Source organism: Xenopus tropicalis, chromosome 1, assembly GCF_000004195.4.
Source record: "Xenopus tropicalis strain Nigerian chromosome 1, UCB_Xtro_10.0, whole genome shotgun sequence".
NCBI lineage: Eukaryota > Metazoa > Chordata > Amphibia > Anura > Pipidae > Xenopus > Xenopus tropicalis.
In genome coordinates, this window is record NC_030677.2 from 185,769,344 (window position 1) to 185,775,343 (window position 6,000).

The following is a 6,000-nucleotide window of genomic DNA, read 5'->3' on the forward strand; positions in this document are numbered from 1 at the left end:
TCCCCAACCTACAGAGCAGGCACCGATTTTGGGGAGACATACTGTACCTGTAGCTCACTTATATTTGGAGCACTGGGACTGGGCACGTGGGAGATTTTGACAGTTGTTTGAATTTCCATGATGCCCCTGTGCTCTGGGCATAGGAACACAAGCTGCGCGTATGTGTGATTCTGTGGGAGGAGGGGAGGTAGGGGATACTGCTGGTATCCAGGCACCCCCAATAGGAACTGGGCCTGCCCATCTGATCTGCCCCCTTATGTAACTGCTCTAAACCCACTTCTATCCTGGTCCCCACTGTGCTATAGGGAGATGTCCCTTCTCTAGCTATTCCCTTGGCCTCACCCAAACACAACCCCCCAACCTGCATGCCACCCTTGCACCAAAGGAAAAGGAGGTCTGAGAGCAATGTGAATCTCCCACCCAGTCTGATGCTTCATATTGCTTTGGTCCCTGGAGGTCCTAGTCCCGGGCATTGTGGCTCGTACACTAAGGGGCTGATTTACTAATCCACAAATCCGAATCCCGAATGGGAAAAAATCGGATTGGAAACGAACATTTTGCGACTTTTTCATATTTTTGGCGATTTTTTCCTCACGTCGCGACTTTTTCGTGAATTGACGCGACTTTTTCGTAGCCATTACGACTTGCGCGAATTGTCGTGATTTTTCCGTATTGAGCGCTAGTAAACGGCGGGCAAACCTTTACGATTTTTTTGCGACGGCTACGAAAAAGGCGCAACAATTCCCACAAGTCGTAACGGCTATGAAAAAGTTGCGACAATTTATTTCGAAAAAGTTGCAACGGCGACGAAAAAAATCGCAAAATACCGATCATTACGAAAAAAACGCATTCGGACACTTTCGATCCGTTCGTGGATTAGTAAATCGGCCCCTAATTCTTGCCTTCGTAGATAACCATGAGTGGCTGTTTCTGAGCAGCTCACATTTCCATGATGATTGGAGCACACCCTCTGCAAGCTTCAACCTCCAGGATTTTTTGAGGTATCACTTTCTTTATTTTCTAGCGGAAAGCCGTTCCCTGGACGAGAAGCATGTTATATGAATATGCTCTTCTAATAAATTTGAATCCAGACAATGGTGGCAAGCCAAGTTTCCATAGGCCGGCACCAGCACTACAGATGTTTCATAAGAGTTAATTAAAACAATAAAATGTTCATGTTCATTCTGCATTGATCTATGAAGTGACTCCATCAGGAATGAAAAAGAAAGACACAGGGAAAAAAAATGACAGACATAAAAATGACAGGAGACCTTAATTGGCGCTAGGGAACCGCACGGATTCCTCATACTCGCTGTTACAATGCAGTATTGATGTCAAGCCTAAAATATCTAACCCACGCCATCTGCATCTGAAAGGAGCCAGACACTTGCATTTCTAATTTCAAGCAATATGGAAGGCGCCACCTACATCCACTGTTAGCCCTCATTCCAGTGAATATTGGCTGAACTGTAAGGCAGTATAAATGAGGCTCATTATGTTCCCAGTTAAATAAAAAAATCTTACACAAGTTGAAAGCAGTGTCAAACTGTTGGAATCATTTGATAAATATACTCCATACATACCAATATACCCAGTACAGTTTGCAGGCTGCCAGCTCACTTGCCTGCATGGAGGCAAAAATACTGGGAAAAATCCTGGTGGGTCCAGATACTGTTGGGCCCGGCTACCTGCCTGCCAGAGAGGCAACAGCACCAACTTTGTAAAGATTCAAATACAATTAAAGATGGCTGTGCATTCCACACTGCCATCTTTAATTTTTTCCCCTGGCCTTGTAGCCCGATTGATAGCAAAGTGAATACATAGTGGAGCTGGGCTGGGGGCCAACACCCGGGAGGTGGGTAGTGGGGCTACGGTTGCCACCAGGCTGTTATTTCGTCAGCCAAGGCTGTAAAATACCGGCCAAGGCTTTGGCCGGTATAAAAAATAAAAAATGTAGCTGCTGGTATATTTGTAATCCCTACTTACTTGGCCCCAGCCCACCTACAAACTGCCTAATAGCCTCAATTCCCTCCCAAACCCTGCCTGCTTAAGGTGGCCATACATGGACAGATTCGGCAGCTTATAGGCCCCTGTAGGGGCAGGAACAAGGGGCATGTCCGACCAATATCTGTCCTGAAATTGGCCAGATTTTGATCGGGCAAGTTAAAAGATTTAGTTGGATCGGGGACCGCATCGGCTCGTTGTCCCCGAACCGACTGCGCCCATTGCTGCCGTTATAATTCAATTGTTTGGCCCCGAATTAGCCTACATTTTCCCGACATTGCCCACACATAGGTGGGGATATCAGGAGAAGATCTGCTTGCTTGGCGACCTCGCCAAGCGAGCGGATCTTAACGTGTATAGGCACCTTTACTGTAATCAGACTATCGTTATCTATTCCCGCCTCCGAAATGTCACAACTTTGCCCTGTGACTCCTCCCCATGACATCACAAACTCACCCCTTCTCAGAACAGCCCCCTTACATCATCTGCTGGTAAAGGCCAGAAGGAAGGGTGGCAACCCTAGCGGGGGCAGACAGGGCAGCTGTGTGGTGAGTCCTGGGTACCCCTGGCACCTTAGCAAGCACTTTGGGCACACTGAACCCAGTGACTGCCCACACTTTTTAATCAATGGTTAACATGATACTTTAAAATTTATTTTTATTTTGAGCTCTTGATTCTTTGGCTCTGTACATCAAATTTTTCATTAAAACTGCCACAGGGTTGTTTCCATAATAATTTGTTATGTCAGACATTTTGCTAATTAATGTTGTTAAGGCCTCAATAATAACTGGAGCGAGCTGCACTACCATTGGAGAAGTTAAAGGATCCAATCCGAACACGTTGGATTTTCCCAGGTATCCCAACCCCGACTTTATTTTTGTTTTTTTGGATAAACTTTCCATTGTTGTCAGGCAGAAACACAAACTTTACATTAATATTTTTTCAAATAATACACACCAAGGGGGGAAATCTTTTTGTGAGAAATTAAAATCCCTCTCCTATTTATACAAGTGTGACCTTATGCCTTTTGGAAATTTGAATATGGGAGCAAATGAAGCCATGTATCAGTTCCTTGCGGCATATGAAACATGATAGCTCTCCCAGTGACCTGACACTTTTGGATACTGTCCCTGAGCCGGGAAAGCCATGAAATCACATTAGCGTTGTTCTATAGGAGCCACAGGTGTTGGAGCCTTAGGAAGTCCATAAAGATCCGAGCTGTTCCAAGAAGCCCCGGAATTCTCCAGGCCGCCCCTCGTGCTGTTGTTGGATCACCCCGATGTAGAGCAGACAGAAGAATAATATTTCCATATGGGCATATCCATCTGATTTTCTTCTTAGAAGTCAAAGGATCTAATCCTTTCAACTATGGCATTGGTTTATTTTTCTAGGAAGACAGACAGCTTTATAGCAACATTAGTATGGTTGCTTTGTAGTGATTTTGTTATCCTAAATGGACAATGATATTCCTATTCTGCAGCATCTGTTATTCCCACTCCCCAGCGATAGAATTCCTCTTTGCTGCAACACAACAGATTTATTACTAATGTAACCCTCCCGCACACAGAAATTACATCTGCAGCCTCCAACCATTGAATTCAGCCTGTGTCATTATCCATTATTATTATTTGACCAAAGTGATAGCCAGTTGGCAGGATGGCTTAGTCCATCTTAGTCTAGTTAAGTCTAATAGGCAAAAACAGGTAAGTCTAATGACTATGGGGCTGTTCATACTACAGAGAGTAGGACAGAGGGGGACAGTGGCAGCACGATGCATCTCTCCGCCAGTCTCACTACTAATTCTACCCTTGTATTTTTGTTGCATTACAATGTGGTTTTTCATCAATTTTTTTTAAACCAGAGGAAATAATTTGCATCTGTACAGTATCAAAATGTTGTCAGGCAGAAATATAAATTAGAAAGGGGTAACATTAACCACTTGCCTGCCAGGCCCTTTATTCTTGGCATGTTGTATGGGATCAGGGATCAAAGAGCAACTGAGAATGTAAAATTGATGCTTACACCTATCTGGCAGCATTTCTGATCTTGGCAGGATAATTGTCAATAATAGACAGGGAATAATGAGGCTTTGCCTTCCCAAAACGAGTTGCTATATATTCACGGGCATGCAGATGGCATCAGTTCACAACTGGGGCCCCTGAGGGGGAGTGGGATCCCCTGGGATGGCAGCTCCAGTGGACCATGGACACCCCAGTGCGACACTGCCCAAAAATGCCAACATCCTCCCCTGCTGTTAATATAAAAACTTTGTGATGAACTGAATGGCACTGTGCAAATAAATGCACATAAAAGATTTTTTTCGTAGTTCAGTTACACCATTTAAGTGACCAATAACAAGCAATCTGCATTTAGTTTCGATCCTCCCCCTTTAGATTGTGAGCTTCTGTGAGCAGGGCCCTCCAATCCTATGTTTATACCGTATGTTTTATTTGTCTTAATTATTATTGAGCCCATGATGATGATGAGTCAATCACTAGTTATAAGGCAAGCTTGTGTACTATCCCCCACCTGGCCCTCATAAATACAGTTCTGCCTATGGGCACTAAGTGTGGGGCAGGATACAAAGTATGAAAACGTAGTGGTTTGCTGTTGTTATTTGCACTCTGCCCTGGGTTCCATAAATCAGCATTATAATGTTATCCGATAAGCCTTCTAGTGCAAGGATGGATTACACTGAGCCTGTCTCTTTGCTGGTTATAATAAACTACAAAAATTGCTTTTCTCCTAATATATAAGCAAACAATTAGGCTATATGGTTACAAGTAGATGGCTGCTAATGTTTGTGCACTTTGTGTAACCCACAAGATAGCATAAACTTTATTTGCTTTTTCTTTTAAAGGAAAACTATACCCACCAGAAGGAATACTTCCCCAGCAGATAGTTTACATGACTGTTTGTAGGTATAGTTTTCCACTGCTTAATCTTACAGACTCGAACTGCTTACAAGAATACAGGGGGCAGTCCCGGGTAGATTCGATTAGTCTTGACTTGCCACCAACCTAAAGAGGCCCCCCTGCTGACACCATGACCCACAATGTATTTCTGTTATTATTCCAGGAGAACAGACGGTACATTTTTCTGTTGTAGGATTGGTGTGGTTCTTCATGGTGACATGCAGGCCTGGAACTTGTCCCCTGAGGAGAGGCATTCACCTTGCCCCCTGACAGAACCATTCTGTATCCAAAAGTATTAGTACTGCTGTATGAGAAAAGAGCTTTATATACAATGTATATAAGAACCAATGTAAAGTGAGAACTAAAGGTGGCCATACACGTACCGATAATATCGGGTTTCGTACGATATTTGGTGCGTGCATGGTTTGTCGGCGAGTCGACCGATATCGCAGGAGGCTGCTGATATCGGCGACTCGCCGATCGGACCAGTTTGAAAATTTTGATCGGGCGCCATAGAAGGCGCCTGATCAAAATCTCCCTTCAGCGCTGAATCGGCAGAAGGAGGTAGAAATCCTATTGTTTCTACCTCCTTACCTGCCGATTCAGCCCTGAATGGTGTGTGGCGGATCTGACGATGTTTCGTGTGACCGATGGTCGCACAAAATATCGTCAGATCGCCACGTGTATGGCCAGCTTAAAGCTCCTCCAAGAGTTAAGCTACAGATACTATGCCATATATGTGCCCTTCTGTACCAGCCCAAGCCCACCACAGCCCTTTAGAGATCAAAATCTGTGCCTATCAATATTCCCCCATTAGTAGCTCCCCATCAACTCATCTGCAGATTTAGAGCACATGATCTTGGCTGTGAGCTTATCTGCAATTTGCAATACAAGGCTGATTAGTGATCATTTTTGCATCATAATTAAACAGTCCTATAATCTCAGCTTCTATAACCTTATTTTCTGCCTAATAATTTCAAACAACCCCTAAGCTTAGCTTCTCAACAGCTGCCCAGAGCACACTGAGCATGTGCAGTGCCACTGACACTCAGCAGACCCAAATCATTCCTGTTATAGAGCT